This window comes from Chiroxiphia lanceolata, chromosome 1 (genome assembly GCF_009829145.1).
Source record: "Chiroxiphia lanceolata isolate bChiLan1 chromosome 1, bChiLan1.pri, whole genome shotgun sequence".
Classification (NCBI taxonomy): Eukaryota; Metazoa; Chordata; class Aves; order Passeriformes; family Pipridae; genus Chiroxiphia; species Chiroxiphia lanceolata.
In genome coordinates this window covers 69,833,770-69,851,256 of record NC_045637.1, presented here as the reverse complement: position 1 = coordinate 69,851,256, position 17,487 = coordinate 69,833,770, and the positions used below count along the sequence as shown (strand labels likewise).

The 17,487-nt window shown below is 37.3% G+C and overlaps 1 long non-coding RNA gene across 3 annotated transcripts; it reads right to left on the bottom strand.

The window, feature by feature from the left end:
* Nucleotides 1-5,932: 5,932 nt before the first annotated feature.
* Nucleotides 5,933-17,170, bottom strand: LOC116792307. Of its 3 annotated transcripts, none has more exons than XR_004359069.1 (6): nt 17,086-17,170; nt 14,748-14,863; nt 13,832-13,990; nt 12,308-12,380; nt 8,080-8,230; nt 5,933-6,007 (listed from the first exon to the last, which is right to left on the bottom strand). It is a non-coding gene; the product is annotated as an uncharacterized LOC116792307 (long non-coding RNA). The 3 variants fall into 3 exon arrangements; XR_004359073.1 differs by lacking the exon at nt 17,086-17,170 and adding an exon at nt 16,631-16,730; XR_004359071.1 differs by lacking the exon at nt 13,832-13,990.
* Nucleotides 17,171-17,487: the final 317 nt, after the last annotated feature.

The following is a 17,487-nucleotide window of genomic DNA, read 5'->3' as shown; positions in this document are numbered from 1 at the left end:
CAGCGTAGTGCATGAATGTCAGTTTCTTATCTATGGCAGCTACTTTATTTTGTTTCCTTCTAAGAGATGTCTGGTGCCTCCTAGTAGAGATGCTTTTTTGGTTTTGGTTTTTTTTCCTTAATTCACTTATGAACTCTTTATATTTTTTTATATTCACATACAGATTTTGCACATTTCTTGAACTATGAGCTATCTAATTCTGTTGAAGCATTAATATGTCATGTAGCCATCCCAGTAATCTGTGAAATGGGTTATCTACCTTGGAAACAAGAACTATAGAGAATGGAGACTTCTATCACCTAGATCACAGGGAACTAGCAATGCCAGCGAATCATTTTAAAGTGTGGCTTTGAGTAAATAAATCTACTTTGGGAAGGACAAATGTTCCTCTATTAAGAGACTACTGAAATACCCTTTTGAAAAATATTACTTTCAGAAGGAATTGGACTAGAATGCTTACAATGAAAAATTTTATGAATGGGTCAAAAGAAAAATTCTTGACTTTTTAAAGCAGTCCTTGAAGTACAATTAAGTTACCAGAGATTCTCTGGGGAGTTATTCTAAGCTGCTTTTTTTCCCAAGTCATTCCAGCATAAACATGGCATTATGACTGGATTGTATGAGTTTTGTTGTGCAGATAAAAAAATAAGTGTAACAATGCACAGTTACCCTTAGACAGAGGACAAATCTGTTCTATATCAGGTTCGTACATACACGGGAAGGGATTAGGTCCCATAGAGTTCACCTACTGTCATAGCTCTAGTTAGTAGACTATTCTGAAGGTTGTTTATTGAAGAAAGAGGCAGTGCAGCAAGTATTTGATTAACTAGAACAATAGCATGAGAGATGTCATAAAGACCCTTTTAAGTAACATCTTGAAATTCTAAAGGATATTGTTTATTGAAAGAAAATACGGCATTTTGAATAAAGATATTTGTAATCCATTCCTTTTTAAATAGAAACTACCAAGATTTCCAAGAACCTAGACCTCTTCACAATGATACTAAAAACTTTCCTGTAATAGTCAATGCAAGGAAGACCAAATGCAGCTATGTAATTTGTAGCTGGTATGCTACACCACAGGCAGATAACCTCTGGCAGTTACCTAGATATAACACTGCTTTGATTCCGTGGGATTCAGGCTTCAGGAAACACCCTGTGAACAAGTCCAATATACATTAATCTAACTAACAAGTAATACTAAATAAGTATTAAATAAGAGTGTCAAAACCTTAAACTATCAGTTCTATACCTTACCTATTACTATTGACTTCATAATTGCTATAGACTATGAATAAAATCTTTTGTGACCACAGCCACAATGCTTACACAATGGACAAATGAAAGGCTGAGGAACACTTGGAAAATAAGTTTCCTTTTACAGTTGAAGGACGAAATCTTTAGAGCAGATGTACCTATTGATATTGGTAGGTGAAATAAAGTCAAGAATATTGCATGCACCAAAATATTTTCAACATTTGTTGCATTTGTAACACAAATATAGCTTAATCTTTCATAGAATACACTTTGTAAAGATGTAAGCTACAGCCTCTTACAGGTTCAGAATGATGGTTAAGGAACAGGTTGATTGAAAAAATGACTCCAAATACTTTAGAAGACACTTCGAATACCTTACGTATCTAAATTGATGGATTCAAACCAAGTGGTCAGGTTTAAAACTTGTATGGTGTCCCAGTATGGTGTCCTTTGGTATTGTCCACGTCCTTTGTCAGGAATGATGCATATGCATCTACATCTTTCTCATGTATTCTCATACTAACTTTTAATAATTATTTTCTCCTTAGGTAAACCACTGAGGTAACCTGATATAGATAATCTTTTTTCCATCTCTTTTAGTTGAACAAGAATTTGAAGGAGGAGGGGAAACAAACCCCAAACCCATCATCAAAATTATCACTACCACTTCCCACCTACATCTGGCTTTGATCGTGCACTTAAAGAGATTCCTGTTGGCAGCTAAGGATGCCTTTTGGTGAGCTCCTTTACATACAAGCTCTGAGTCTTCCTAGACGACATCTTTAAAAACATTCTGTGTTTTGTAAGCACAAGTTCTGAAGTCATACAACTAAGAGGATACCTAAAGAAAGTATACCTTTTCCTCAGTAGGCAAACCCCACTGACCTCACTGTTCCCTATTTCCTTTTGAATTCTTCAATCACAGAATAAGTCTGCTAGTGTTACTGAAATCAGGAGCTATTTCTGCTCTACACAAACTTAAATGAGACCATTTCCTGGCTGAATGAAAACACGCTTCACATAATAAAGTTCTTGGACAAACTGAAAACCCTTGCTACAAATTAAGAAATGCCAAACACTTGGGGCTACCTAATATAGAGGCATATACATTTTACTGCTAAGCATGGATTTAAAACTCTAATCATCCTAATAAAATAATTTTGCTTCTCCCACAAAATAAGAATATCTGACTTAAACACAGGACAGACCTCAAAGTATTATCCTATTTTAAATGTCTGATAGCCATAAATAATTTTGCCCCTTGCAATATTATCAAGTGTGCCAGTAAAACTTATAAAAAGTAGCAAAAGTGGGAGATGCTACACATTGCTAATGTTCAGGATTAAAGGAGTCTTGCTGTAATAAATGCAACCCCATATTCAGTGAGTCACAAGCACAACAGAGTTAAAACTGCCCTAAACTGATTCTACCTTGAAGGTAAACCAACTATATTGCAATGCTATAAATACCTGCCTGGAAACAATTGCTGCCTGGAAGCCAAAGCCACTGCATTTTAGTGACTAGAATTCAGTTTAGTTTGAAGAGACAAAGGCTGAATAAAAATTTTAAACTTCTGAAGCTCAATATTGAGTATAGGCAACCATGTATACTTCTGCTAATACATAAAGAGGAGGGAGAAAGTGTGAAGGCTCACACAAAAACCATACATCTATTTCAGGATATACATTAAAAAACCTCCATAAATCACCACACAATAATTTGTTCAGTTGAAAATAAAAACCCTGGCCTGATATTTGCCCAAAAAATGAGTTTCCTTGGGATCAAATTGTGACTTTAGGCAGAAGTTAGATCCATGTATAAATGAGTCTTCTTATGGTTCGTATACTATATTATATCATATCAATGGTTGCTGCAGGGAGGCACTGGTAGTGACCTCAGGCTAAGTAGGACATCTACATCCTCTTACACATGACTGATTCAGAAAAATACTTCATCCTTCTCTATTCCCAAAGTAACAGACTATCCCCACCTACCTGTGTTCAGTCCTGTTTAATAGCTTTATCAACAACCCGGATAATGAGCCATCAGCAAGTTTGGAGATGACACCGGGCTAGGCAGGAGTGTTGATTTGCTGGAGGGCAGGAGAGCTCTGTAGGGGGATATGGATGGGCCAGTGGTACGAGGTTCAATAAGGCCAAGTGCCAAGGCTTGCCCTTGGATCACAACAACGCCATGCAAAGCTACAGACCGGGGGCAAGATTGGCTGGAAAATGGCCAAGCAGAAAAGGAGCTGGGGGTGTTGATCAACAGGTAGCTGAACATGAGCCAGCAATGTGCCCAGGAGGGCACACTGGAAAAACTGGCTTTAAGAACTGACATCTATAAGCAAAATGCCTTTATCAGAGGTGGATTCTTAAAACAAAATAGGGATTTTCTTAAGAAGAAAATGTAATTCTATTGCAATGAATCGATATAATTGCTTGCATAGACTATATCACAGAATTACAGAATAGTTAGAGTTGGAAGGGACCACCGGAGATCATTTAGTCTTTAACCCTAGCCAACAACCTAATAAGTGACAAGTGAGCTGCTTGCTCATACCCCCTCCAGCAGGATCAGGGAGAGGATCAGAATGGTAAAAGTTGGAAAACCTGTGGGTTGAGATAAAGACAGTTTAATAGGGAAACCAAAAGGTGTGCACACAAGCAAAGCAAACCAAGGAACTAATTCACTGCTTCTCATGGCCAGGCAGCTGTTCAGCCATCTCCAGGAGAGCAGGGCCCCATCATATGTAACAGTTACTTGGGAAGACAAATACCATCACTCCAAATGCCCCCCTCCTTCTTCCGTCTTCCTTCCACTTCATATACTGAGTATGATGTCATATGATCTGGAATATCCCTTCGGCCAGTTTGGGTCACTTGTCCTGGTTGTGTCTCCTCCCAGCCCCCCATACATCCCCAACTCTCTTGCCAGCATGGTAGTACGAAAAGCAGAGAAGGACTTGGCTTTGTGGAAGCACTGTTCAACAATAACAAAAACATCCCTACATTATCAACCCTATGTTCAGCACAAATCCAAAACATAGTCCCATACAAGCCACAGTGAAGAAAATTAACTTTACCCCGACCAAAACTAACACATAGGGTCACCTACAGCAGGTTACACACAAACTCATCCAGGTGGGTTTGGTATGTATCCAGAGAGGGCGACTACACAACCTTCCTGAGCAGCCTGTTCCCGTGCTCTACCACCCTCAATGTAAAGGAATTCTTTCTCATGTTGAGGTGGAAATTCTTGTGCTTTAGTTTATGACCATTGCTTCTTTTCCTGTCACTGGGCACCACTGAAACGAGTTTGGCACCATCTTCTTGGCACCTGCCTTTGAAACCATTATATACATTGGTGGGATCCCCTCTCAGTCTTGTCTTATCTAAACAGGCTCAGCTCTCTCAGTCTCTTCTCCTAAGAGAGATGCTCCACACCCCTAATTATCTTTGTGGCCCTCTACTGGACTCTCTCCAGTAACTCCTTGTCTTTCTTAAACTGTGGAGACCAGAAGTGAACACAGCACTCCAGATGTGGCCTCATTAGGTCCGAGTAGAGGGGGAGGATCACCTCCCATGACCTGCTGGCCATACTCTTCCTGATGCACCCCAGAATACCATTGGCCCTCCTGGCCACAAGGGCACACTGCCAGCTCATGGTCATCTCTTCATCCACCAAGACTCCTAGGTCCTTCTCTGGAAAGCTACTCTTTAGTAGTTCAGCCCCCAACCTGTACTGGTTTTTGGGATTATTCCTCCCCAGGGGCAGGACCCTACACTCGCCCTTGTTGAACCTCCTTAGGTTTCTCTCCACCCTAAATGTATTAGCTCAAATTTCCATATCTCTATCAACATTCTTATTCTTAAATCAGCAGATCTTAAACTAAGTTAATTTAGTAAGACGCCAGAAGCACTTCCAGATAGAATTGCCTACACAATAACTTTAATACTGTAACTACATCTGCAAATTAATACCAGTCCATTTCTAAAGCAGACAAACATTAACATCTGTAAAACAAATGCAGGTCCATGGAATTCTTCAAGATAATATACTTTAATCTCAACTCAATCACAATTAATCTGGTCAGGTCTCCTGATGGGCTACATAGGGCTTCCTTTCACTGTTCTAGACCTCTGTGAAGAAAGTCAAGTTTCTATTTCCTTATTAAGAAAACAAAACCTTTTTTCTTCCTGAAAAAAAGAGAATTTTTTACATGAGATTCTCTACATGTGCTTTATTCCCCATTTAGGTTTCTAGAAGACAATTGTATCTTTGGTTTTCTTTGAAATGGAAATTAAAACAAACATCAGATGTTTATATTAGAAGACTGTCTTTAAATAAGTTAGATTTGAAGTACCAGTGATATACCAGCAAATTAGTATTATAATGATAGTAAGTCACATTATAGTTATGGTACATTAGGTTACAATATTATTTGAATAAACCTAGCATATTTTTCATTTGACATATTGCATGTATATTATTCAATAGAAAAATTACATATATATTTATAATATATATAATTATACATCTAAAATTAAATATTAAAAAATTATTCACCTGGGAATATATTCAGCAAATCAGAAAGTTTCAGCTACATCCAGTTTTACATAATACATGGGCATGTGTGCTGAAAGGAACTAAATCACAAATATTTCTTCCAAGGTAGAGATTTTTTTCTGTAAATTGCCTGTATTCTCTAAAATTTCCATTGTTTTGGCAAACCACTTAGGACACAAGTCTGAAAATAGAAAGTCAAACATAAAATTTTAAATAATGCAGTATCTCCATTGCATGCAGACTTAAACAGCATTAATAGAAGATTTGCAACCAACCTCTTGTTTGAATTTTTAAAGCAATTTGTATCAATAAAAATTAAAGTGAAGAAGCAATTAACCAGCTAAACAGTGGGTTCTGTCAGCAAGAATAATATTACAACACTAATCCCTTCAAGAATAAGTTTAAATATTGAAAACAATAGCCACCTTAATGACTATATTTTTCCTCATTAGATCAGTACTAAGGTGGCTGCTGAATTCCAAAACTAGAAGCTTCACATTAGTTTTGGTAGGTGAAGCTTGACAGAATGCCAGGAGGCACACATTTGATGCTAATCAATAAACATTTGCTTTCAAACTTAACCATTGAGGATCTCTTAAAAGCCCCCAATATTTGAAATTAACATTAAAAAATAGAGCAAAAAAAGAATTCTGCAGGAAATGTTACATAAAGAAGAAGAAAGTCTTCAAATGTTTAAATAATTTTTACATTCTGAGATCCCAAACAGTAGAGGAAGTGGAGATCAGAGCATTTTACTGATCAGAAAAAAAAAAAAAGGCATAATAAAAAATAGTCTTCTGTCATAGGGACTGATCCAAAGGCAATTCATGTTACTGGAAGCTTTTCCCTGTGATTTTCTTGATCTTTGGGACAGATCAGAATGAGGCCAAATACTTCTTTTTCTAGCAGAGTCTATGGAGACCACCACAACACAAAGCTAACTGGACACAGAGGGCATCATGTGAGTGCAAATGATGAATATACTACAGTTTTAAAAAATAAATATGTTTTAACTTAAATGAAAGTTTGCAGCAATGTCCCTAGAACAGCTATAAGCAGTTTTGCTTCAGGAAAAGAAGGTAACAGCGTATGCTGTGAAAATAGGAAGGAAGAAAATAAAAAGACAAAGCACATGTCTCTGTAAATGTTATACTGAATGAGCACTATCCTGACCAAAGAAATTAGCTATAATATTTACTTATGATTCACAGGTATCAATTAGCACTGGAATCAAACCCAGTAGCTAGCTGTATTTTATCATACTGCAAAAATTCCTACAGTGCAAGGAATGGCATATGCTTATTATGTTAATGATGAACCATTAATAAGATTATTCACATCAGGTAACATTTTATGTGAGGTGCCTAAGTTGGTCAAAATACCCAAGTAGTTTACCTTAATTCTTTCATTATTGCAGAAATAATACAATTGTGGTGACCTGGACAGGCTGATCTACCAATGAGGAGAGACAACACATTTAGTTGTTTTGTGTTGGGTGAAATGACTTCCCGTAATAGTCCAGATCTGATGCTACACCAAAGTGTTAATGAGGCATGCATATCAGAAACTAGAAGTGATATACACCTTGTTCAGCCAAAACAAAGCCTTTAAGAACTTGATTCTCATTCTGAACAAGTGTTTTATTAACAAGTAAGTGATCTTGGCATTGTGTTTGTCTTCTGCTTATCAAGCTGACTTCTTCCTGTCCTGTCAATAAGTATTTTAGAGTCATTGTAAAAGAGATTTTGCATTTCTGCAAAATTGATTTCTTATTATTAAGTAGTGCCTTTTGCAGGCTTACTGGTAAATGTAGTTAACACCCTTTTACTCCAGGGAAAGATGCTAAATTACTTTTCAGTTAGAATGTATGACTTACTCCTTATTGCAATGTCAGGTAAGAGCACAGAAATCCTGTGTGAAAAATCTTCATTTCATTATGCTTGACAAATATGCCTCAATCCTTGTTGAAAATAGCTGACTGAAGAGTCTTTCTCCAATTTGAGTGAAGACTACTGTGTGACTATACTGACAGTTCTAGTGCTCCTTTGCTTATTAAAGGCTCATCCCTTAAAACCCAGGACTGTCTCTACCACGGTGGCTGTCAACAGAAGCTAATAGAGATGAATCTTGTAGTAGAACTAAAATGAATCTCAAACAAGGTCCAAGGTTGGTATTGCATTTGCAAGTATGAGTAACTTCAATCAGTGAAGAAAGTTCATAAGTTTATGCAAACAGGGACATGGGATGAAGTACCTGGAGCAGCTGATTTGTAGTCAATGTGATAGTAGTTTACAAAATTACTCTGTCTTTCGTCGTTCACAGAAAATTGTATGTGCTGAAGAAGCTTCTTGAACTGGTTTCCAGAACAGACTTTTCTCCATTTCGTCACTTGTACAAGAAAAATCTATAGCACACAACAAAACACATTCTTATGTTACATATCTCAGTTTTCTAAAATGGATGGAAGTATTGTATAGTGTAAAGATTGAATAAACTGTAAAATGGTATCTATATACATCTTTGTATTTTCAGAAAGCAAATTGTTTAACAAGTTCTTCAATAAGTATGTGTCATAGTTTGAGATTGGTCCCCCCTTGAGAGTCAGGGGCTCAGAGGTAATTGGGTGCCAGGGGAGTGTTCCCTGGAGAGCCAATCACCACTCATGCTGTTCGCTTCTGCTGAAAAATCATATATCGCAGCACCGGAAGCTGTCGGCAGTTCTTTCTATTGGTGTCTGCTGCGTGTAGGTGTAGAAGGCCAGGGGGGCTGGGCTCCTTCTTTCCCTCTCCTGGCGGGGGGGGGGGGGGGGTAAAGGGTAGCCCTGTGGCCCCCAGCGCTGCCTAGGCCAGAGTTAGAGGCAGTATTTAGAGTGAGTGTTTGTGAGGGATGCGACTCACAGCACCTGAGGTAAAAGGAAAGAGGCAGGCTTTGCAGCCAAGCCCTCTCTCCCCTCCTTTCTGCGGTTAAGCTGTGGAGGGGGGCCTTTTCTTTCTTTGCACTGTAAAGTGGAGGAGAGGCTCAGTATGTATTGTCACCAAGGACTAGGTGTTTGAAACCATATCAAAATTTACCTTTTTGGGGCAGAAGTGTCCAGAGCTCTTAAAAAAAAGCAAACCACAACAAGCAAACAAAGAAACAAAATATTTTAAAAAGGACTAAGGGAGACTTGACACTTTACAGCCCTAAGCCCTCCTACATCCTGTTTTTTGAACTTAATATTTTCTTCTACTTCCACATATCTTTCATTTTATGTCCCTTACATTTGGTTTTGAAGAACCCAGAATTTCAGGCCAAGACTGAGAGCAAATTTTTCCAATGCCAACAAAAAAAGGACTGCTCTCTGTTTTCAGCTGAATTCAAAACAAACAAGAATGCACACTAAAAAATGTATCTTGATTTCTAAAAAATAAAATCAACCAAGAAGGAGAAAAACCATATTTATTTGGATCCATAAGTCAAGAAGATCTGGGCTCTTAAAAAATCCCTCAGGTTTACTAAGACCTCAGATTCAGAGATGAGTCATGTCATGTTTGACTTTTAAAACAAACTTTCAAATTATATGGTTCTATAAAATACATCTTTTTTTTTAATGAAATTTCACCTCAACTTTGGGCTTGTTCAGCCTGGAGAAGAGAAGGTTCAGGGGAAACCTTATAACAACCTTATGGTACCTAAAGAGAGTCTACAAGAACTCTGGAGAAAGACTTTTCACAAGGGTATCTAGTGATAGGATAAGTGAGAATGGTTTAAAACAGAGATAGTAGGTTTGGGTCACATATTAGGAAGAAATTCTTTACTGTGAGAGGGGTGAGACACTTTTACAGGATGCCCAGAGAAGCTGTGGATACCCCATCCATGGAAGCATTCAGGGACAGGTTAGATGGGGTTTTGAGCAACTTGTTCTAGTGGAAGGTGTCCCTGCCCATGGCAGGGAGATTGAAACTTTAAGGCCCTTTCCAACCCAAATCATTCTATGAGCCTATGAAATGAATGTGAAGAAAAAAAAGAATGAATACAGTTCTGGATGGTACAAACTACATTTTCATCGACTGAAGACATTTACATCTCTTTCCCATTGCATAATCCAAGATAACAGATTTATAGAACTGTGTACATATAAGTGATAACTTTCAAAGGAGTGTCGAAATATGCACAGTGAAGAAAAAAACAGAAGCATATTGCCTCATTTTAACACATATTATCTCTTTGATGCTTACTGTTATTAAGAGCAAAGACTTAACAGCTCGTGATGGTCCTAGAACACAGGATCTATATATAGTATAATACATTGGACAAAGGTGATAGCAGTTAATCAGATGAAGATTCACTTATAAATTGTTTTATGCTGTCACTGCTTATGATTAAAGTGATTATAGTTGCACTTGACTTCTTAAAGATAAATACAAAGAAGCTGTATGAATTATTGTATGTTGGCACAAGCTCTCAGCCAAAAAGTCTCTACTATTATTGGGTTTCTAGTACCCAATAAGCTCTAGTTCAGTACTGTTCTGTAGCTATTGTAAGATATTATTACATCTGTTCAATTATTGACATCTTTATTGCTTTGTTCACTAAACCGAGTCGTCCTGCATGTGCTTCTTTGCAGTCAGACCCCCAGAAGACATATCTGCATTAACGGGCTGCAAACCTGCAAAAGATTCTTCCTGTCCTATATAAATTGCATCTACTCATCCATTCCCTGCTATAATAGTCATAGATCTTCCTTACCACACTTATAGTTGCCTTCCATTTAAACTGAAAGGGATGGAAGCGACCAGTTTTAACTACCTATCCTATACTGACAGCTTCTAGAGCAGATTCTGTAAAAAGCTTTGAGAATGTACTCAATAAACTCTTCTAAAAAAAAAAAAAAAGTTGTTCCCTGTTATGGATTTCCTCCCCCCTTCTCTGCCGTAATTTCATTGGAAAAGAGATGTGAGTAAAGCTTATTCTCACATTTTCTTTCATTGTATTTTCTACAGTTTATTCTAGAGAAGAAATATGTCCCTAGTCTTTGTTCTTTTCATGTATATGCCAGGGACACAGCCTTTATTAAAGATTAAAAAAAAAAAACAAAACCAAACCCAAATACACCAAGTGGACTGCATCGTTTCCTATTGAAATAGGCCATTTTTCACCAGAAAGTTGTAAGCCCAGCTAGAAATAGCTAAAGATAGATATTTGTTACCTGAGTGAGTTACCAATTGAGTTCCTCAATTTTGTGTTAAAGGTTATTTCTGTGGAACCTTTAAGATCAACCATGATAAAAGCAAAGCCCAGGTAACTTTGGACTTTAAGGAACCATAAACATATCTGAGAACACCATGAATTTTTCTTTTATTGTGCCTTAGCTTTGAAGAATGTCTTCTTTTTGATGATTGAGCTTTACGTGCAGAGCTCAGGAGCAGAGGAAGTTGGAGAAGGCAGCTTTTAGTAGTCACTGCACCAAGGAACTACTTCTCACTCTTTCCTTTTCTTCAAAACAAAATGATTTTTACTTGTTCCTTCCCCTGTTTGCATAACAAGAATAGCATTATGCTGTTTCAAGAATGACGCCAATCATTCAGACTATTTAATTTCTCCATCAAGCTATACTACTGCAGACGTTTCATGCACTAATGTTTCATAAAGCAAACTTCTTGGATTGGAAGCTCTCAGTAAGAACTTTATCTACATCACAATTACGATACAGAAGTCTTGCATTATATACCTTAAAGCGTGTCTTTAAATATTCATAAAATATAAAGTCTCTTGATAACATAACTACAGCTAATGGCCAAATTTACCATTTTATATTTCCAACTACTTTAGAGATATTATAATAAAGGCAAAGACTTCCCACCTAGCTTGTCATCTCTATCCTTTTAAAGCCTACACAACAGAAAAACGTGTTTGCAACTTGCTGCAGTTTTTACTGGAATTTACCAATTATTTTTAGCTTATCTACCAAGCTGGGATAATCCAATCATTGGATTAATCAGCATAATCAACAGAAATTCTATTGAATACCCTTATCTTTTTATATCCATTGATTCCCAATTGACCGCTATAGATGTCAACAATTCACCTACTGAAATTCAATATACACTTGGGGATCTATGCCTCCAAGTATCTCCACTATTTGCTTTCAGCCTCAGTGGAAATTAATTGTTCTTTGGCTTTTTCTCAAACTTTCACTATTGGTAAGTGTTCCTTCCTATCTGTTCTTATCTGGTTTTTGTTTGTTATAAGGATTCATCTCGCATCTCTACATTAGCATTGACTTCATATTGCCAAATTGAAAATGGCTCAGAATGGACACATTTTTCAGGTCTTAGTATTAAGGCAGGTGTTATTACACATTGGTTGTTTAGATGGTCAGATTCATGTCACGTCTTAGGTTTCCAAATACCGACAAACATACTCCATCAAAGCCGCCTTTGCCTTCCAGATGTAAGCATTAGGGCAGCTAATAGGTAAGAAGAAAAGATGAGAGACTAACCTCACAGCTGAGAATCGTTCAGGTTCACAACTCTGTCTAGGTGAATAGAGGCACACACACTGGGGAAAGAAAACTAGAAAAAGTGGCCACATAGGCAATTAGTATGAAAAGGGTTAGGAATTTATTCAATTCTCTATTAGACAGGATTTGTAAGAACTAGCGAATGTTGAATTAAAAGACACAGCACTCAGAAGAGAAAATAAATTAGTTTCATTACTACATACCCCACAAAATACGTAAGCATTTGTATTTGAATAATAATGTTAATATTAGGAAAACTACAGTATAATCAGTTGTGCTTCATTACACAATTTTACTGTAGCTGAAGCAATATTTAATTTTGATACAGAGACACTTAGCACTTCGAAGAAAAAAAACAATTTTTCAGTTTATGCACAAAGCCATTTTTTACTTCCTTGTTGGCTATGCCATTGGAAATACTGAATCTCAAATCAGTCATGTATAGTAAGAAATCTCAGTAAGACACTTAGAAAATCCATTTTAAACATCTGTCAACAGAAAAGTATTGAATAATTCAATTTTTTTTTTAGTAAGGAGACTCAGGGGTAACAAGTGGGTAATGTTGCAGAGCTCAATCTTCCCCAGAAACACTCTTCACAGTAACATATATTCAATCATAGAATGTCCTGAGTTGGAAGGCACCCACAAGGATCATTGAAGTTCAACTCCTAAGGTCAATCATGCCTATGAAAGTGAATTTACTATCAATATAACAAATACTTTCATACTCATTTGGTCTTGAAATAAAGCAATACAACAAAAACTCTCAGAGATATTCTGACTCCCCTACAGTCCACAGAGAAGGCTGGTCGGGGTTTGTTTTGTTGTGGGGTTTTTTTTTGGTTTTTTGTTTATTTGGTTTGGTTTGGTTTTGGCTTTTGTTGTATTGGGGTTTCATGTTTTTTTTTTTTTAGTCTAGATGCAATTATAAAAAAACCAACAAATTAAAACCCAGTACAAACATAAGTTTTTCCCTGCCACCCTCAACACAGATCTTCTCTTTCTGACTCTTTTCCTATTGAATACACACAAGATTAGTGCATTAAGCTAAGGTCAGCCACTGTGACTACTTTGCAGTTTGTTGTATTTGTTTATATCTTTTATTTCTCAGTTCCATGTCTACAAAACCATGCAAGCTTTTTCAGTAAGAATTTCCAAAAATAGACTTATAATGAAGAAATACAACTATAGCATAGATATAGACTTTCAAAAGGCACACCCCCCCCCCGGCTTTTGACAGTTAACTTAGAGAAAATGTCTTTTTTGCTAAATTTTCCCTGACAAGAATATTTTTCTTCTCTATTATTTACCAATTCTGCCAAAATCAGTAGTTTCACAGCGGTGAAAATTACTATATAGGATGCACAAAACCTCCACCTGTTCAAGTATTGTTAAAATGGACATCTGGGAAAGAGCAAATTTTAAGAAACAGAATTGAAAAAAGTAACATTTGAAGTACAGTGGTGAATATACTTTCCCAAATTCAACTTGAACTTGAGACACCATTCTGGATATACTGAATGATGGTGTACAAACAGAATATAGGATCCACTTATACAGCATAAAGGAGGCCTTCTGTCTTTAATCTTGCATTAGCAGAAGCTGCTGTGATGTAGTTACCACTGAGAAGACTCAGTTCAAAAGCAGGGATGAGGCAGGAGACTAGAAGAAAAGCACTTCATGAATATCTCTCCTGCCAGGACCAATCATCCATCCTTTATTTTATAGAACATGTCATACGGTGATGAGAATAGTATGTCCTGTGTCAAATCAATGAAGCAAGCACTTTGTCCTGTGCTTCAGCAACCATCATGAGAGATTAATCTGCACAGCACATAAACACACTTCAGTACAATTATATTCCCAGGGAGCAGATTCTTGATTGTCTCAACTCTAGGCAGCATAGACAGGGGGCACTTCCAAGTAAGCTGGAGCCAGATGGGATTCTGTGGCCCCCAGACAGAGTTCAAAACAAGGCTTATGGACTATCCTACCTTCACACAGAATGCTGCAGTGACTTCACATGTTTATTCTTCGAGAACTTGTCCCATTATTTAGGGCTTCAAAACTGAGTTAAATAGCTATTATTTTAAACATTCCTAATTTTTCTTGCTATGTCTGTCTACAAAATATTCACTAGTGAGCAGGGAAGGTGTGGTGCAGGTATCAACACAGAATTATGTTGTCTTCAGCTGCTTACCATGGCAGCAAAATGTATTTTTTTTTTAATAAAATCGATTTACTAGCTAATTGTACATTACTCTTTCCATCAAGTGTGTCATATGCAAATTCAGAGATTGATAGAACATAAAAGCAGTATTTCATTGTTTTTGAAGGGAACAGAAGACCCAGTTTTCTAGTCTGGACATAGAGTCAGCACTTGAAAAAATAGAAAGAAACTTTAGACACTTCTACTTACCTTCTATGTTTCTTTACATATTAGTTTCCAAAGTTAAAAGACAACTGGAACACTTCTAGTTTTGCTTCGATGGTGAAATCTAAAAAAGTATCTTCTTCCTGTTACTGCATTAAACACTGGAAATTAAAGGGTAGAAAGTTATAAAAGGTGTCAATTTAGGTGCCAAAAATAGTCTTGGACAGAAAAATGACAATTCATATAACCAACCTGGAGAGAACACTGCAAAAAACACCCAGTATCTGTTTGCATTCTACTGTCTACAAGATGGTTCTAGTTGTCTATATATATATCATCATATATGGTTTTAATGACTGCTACTGAAGCAGTAAAATACCACTGTACAAACCCTGTTCCTGAATTTTGACTACCAGATATTTCCTGATGATGCTAATGTATGGTAGTTTGTAGTTCTCCTCTCATACTCTTCCCACCCAGGGTGAACCTGATCCTCATTAATATGAGCTGTCTGCCTCCTTGATTTCTCAATCTGCCCTGTTAGTGTCAACTTTGCATTGCTTTTCTAGCACTGCAGGGAAAGATAACATGCCAATGCTTTCATAAAATTGATTCAAAGTATTCTAGGAGTAAGAAATAAAAAATGTGTGCTAAAAACTAATTGTCAATTCTGAAAATTTAAACTGAGGCAAGCATGAGATTTCCTCTGCTTATCAAACCTTAGAGAGAATTTAACCAAGTCCCTCTTTTTTTTGGAACATGTTAGTTAACATGTTCAGCTACCTTCTCTCTTTGGTTGAATTATCCCATCATTCTTCTCTCCATTCCTTTTGGTATCTTCCCTTAAAATGCATTACTTTGCCACTCCATATTCCTAGGTGAAGACTTGTTGAACTCTTGCTAAGATATCTAGCTAGCTAGCAAAGAGAGGACCCTTCAGATAAGCCTCCACGTTGTATGAACTGTCCATCTGGAGTAGGTCACCTATTTTGTCTCTCTGATACAAAGGCAGATTGTTATTTCTGGTATCCTGGGAGCAAGGCATTCACCATGTACCTCACTGTTTAAGTTATCTGATGAAAGTTAGACATGCCACTGTTGCTACTTTATTGACCTGCCAAAGAGAAACACTGACAAAACCTAGCTGAGAATAATTCTCTTTCATGACTTCAAAAATACCAAACCCCATTACTCCAGCAAAATCTGTTCATCTATTATTTTAGCATGCCAGTGTCAATCCTTGTGAGTTGCCATTTCAGGAACAATAGGTGGAATGGAAGCAGCCTACATCGTTGTTTTTTTCTCAGAATCTGTATGGGATGCTGTGCTAAATGGGAGAACCAAACAAATTAATTGGGGCTGAATCTTTTTGTATATTTACAACTTTAATTAGAGATAATACTCCAGAAGATCTTCACTTTAATATACAAATTTTCACTAATAAAGGAAGAAAAAAATGTAATACAACTGTTCGTTTAGAGAAACCTCCAGTCAATGACATGAATTAAAAAATACCCCTAGAAGTCAGTAAGATAAAAACAAATTAACTATTATACTTGATCTATAAGTCTGAATTGTTCCTATCCTGTAACTTGATGTGTCAGTTTGATTAACATTCATTACATCACACTAAAAAAAAGCAAAATAAACCAACAACCAACAGCCCCTGTCTTCAGAGTTTCCTGAGAGAGAAGGTTGGGTTTGACAGAAGTCTGAATCAAAATGGAAGCCACAACAAGATGTCTACAATTTCTGAGGGAGGAAGATGTTTAAGAGTCAAAAGGAAAACAGACATTTTCTTAAGCTTTTCATATCCACACTAGCCCAGAAATTGTCAACTATGGAAATAGAACTCACTAGATTTGTCTCAGGGATATGGTGGGTATGACTGTTAAACAATATATGAAACAGGTTAGAGTAGGACTTACACTAGTTACTATTTTCATCAAAAAAAGAATGTTGGATACTGTCTGCATATGAATCGATATGCACCACCAACGCTCCTTCCAGACAAGAGGGTCTCACTCCTGGAGATGCTCCCATAAGTGAGAATCACCAAACCAGCTGCTTTCCAGACAGTTACAACACTGTCCATGCATGCAGCTATCCCACTATGATGTCAGCATTTAAATGTTATAAGCATGAGTTCTATTTCCACTCTGAAGCACATGCAATTATAGTTCTCTTGGCTGGGGCACATAAAACAAAGATCTTGTTACTCAGTACTACAAACTCCAGATGGTTGTTAATAAAGGGCTTATGCCTAGTTCATAAGTGATGACAAAAAATAAGGCCTCCACATGCCTTGAATATTTTCTTGTTCTGAAAGATTCTCGTCTTCTATGTATAAGCTCGTCTTCTACGTATAAGTAAGAACTCATACATCTGGAGTCCCTTTAAAGGATTAGTTCTCTGCTGTGGTACCTCCCATCCCACTGCTTTCTCCCTCATCACCACCCCTACCTTCTTTGTTACCACCCCATAAAAACCTGTCAACACAGAACACCAGAGCAGAGAGGCACTTCATAGTGCCAGGAACATACCACCACAGAGTCCTGTCAACAATCCCTCCAGGTCCTCACAAAAGTGCAGCCCTGACAATCTTCTGATCTGTCTCTGGAGATGCTCCCTTGCTAAGAACTGTCAGCTAACTCAGGCTGCACACTTGCAACAAACTCAGGCCACCAACTGAGCACCTACACCACCTTCAAAGCCATTCTGAGGTTGCAGTGGTGACTTACAATGAGCCAAGCCTGTCATAGCAAGTTGCATCAGGAACATCCTA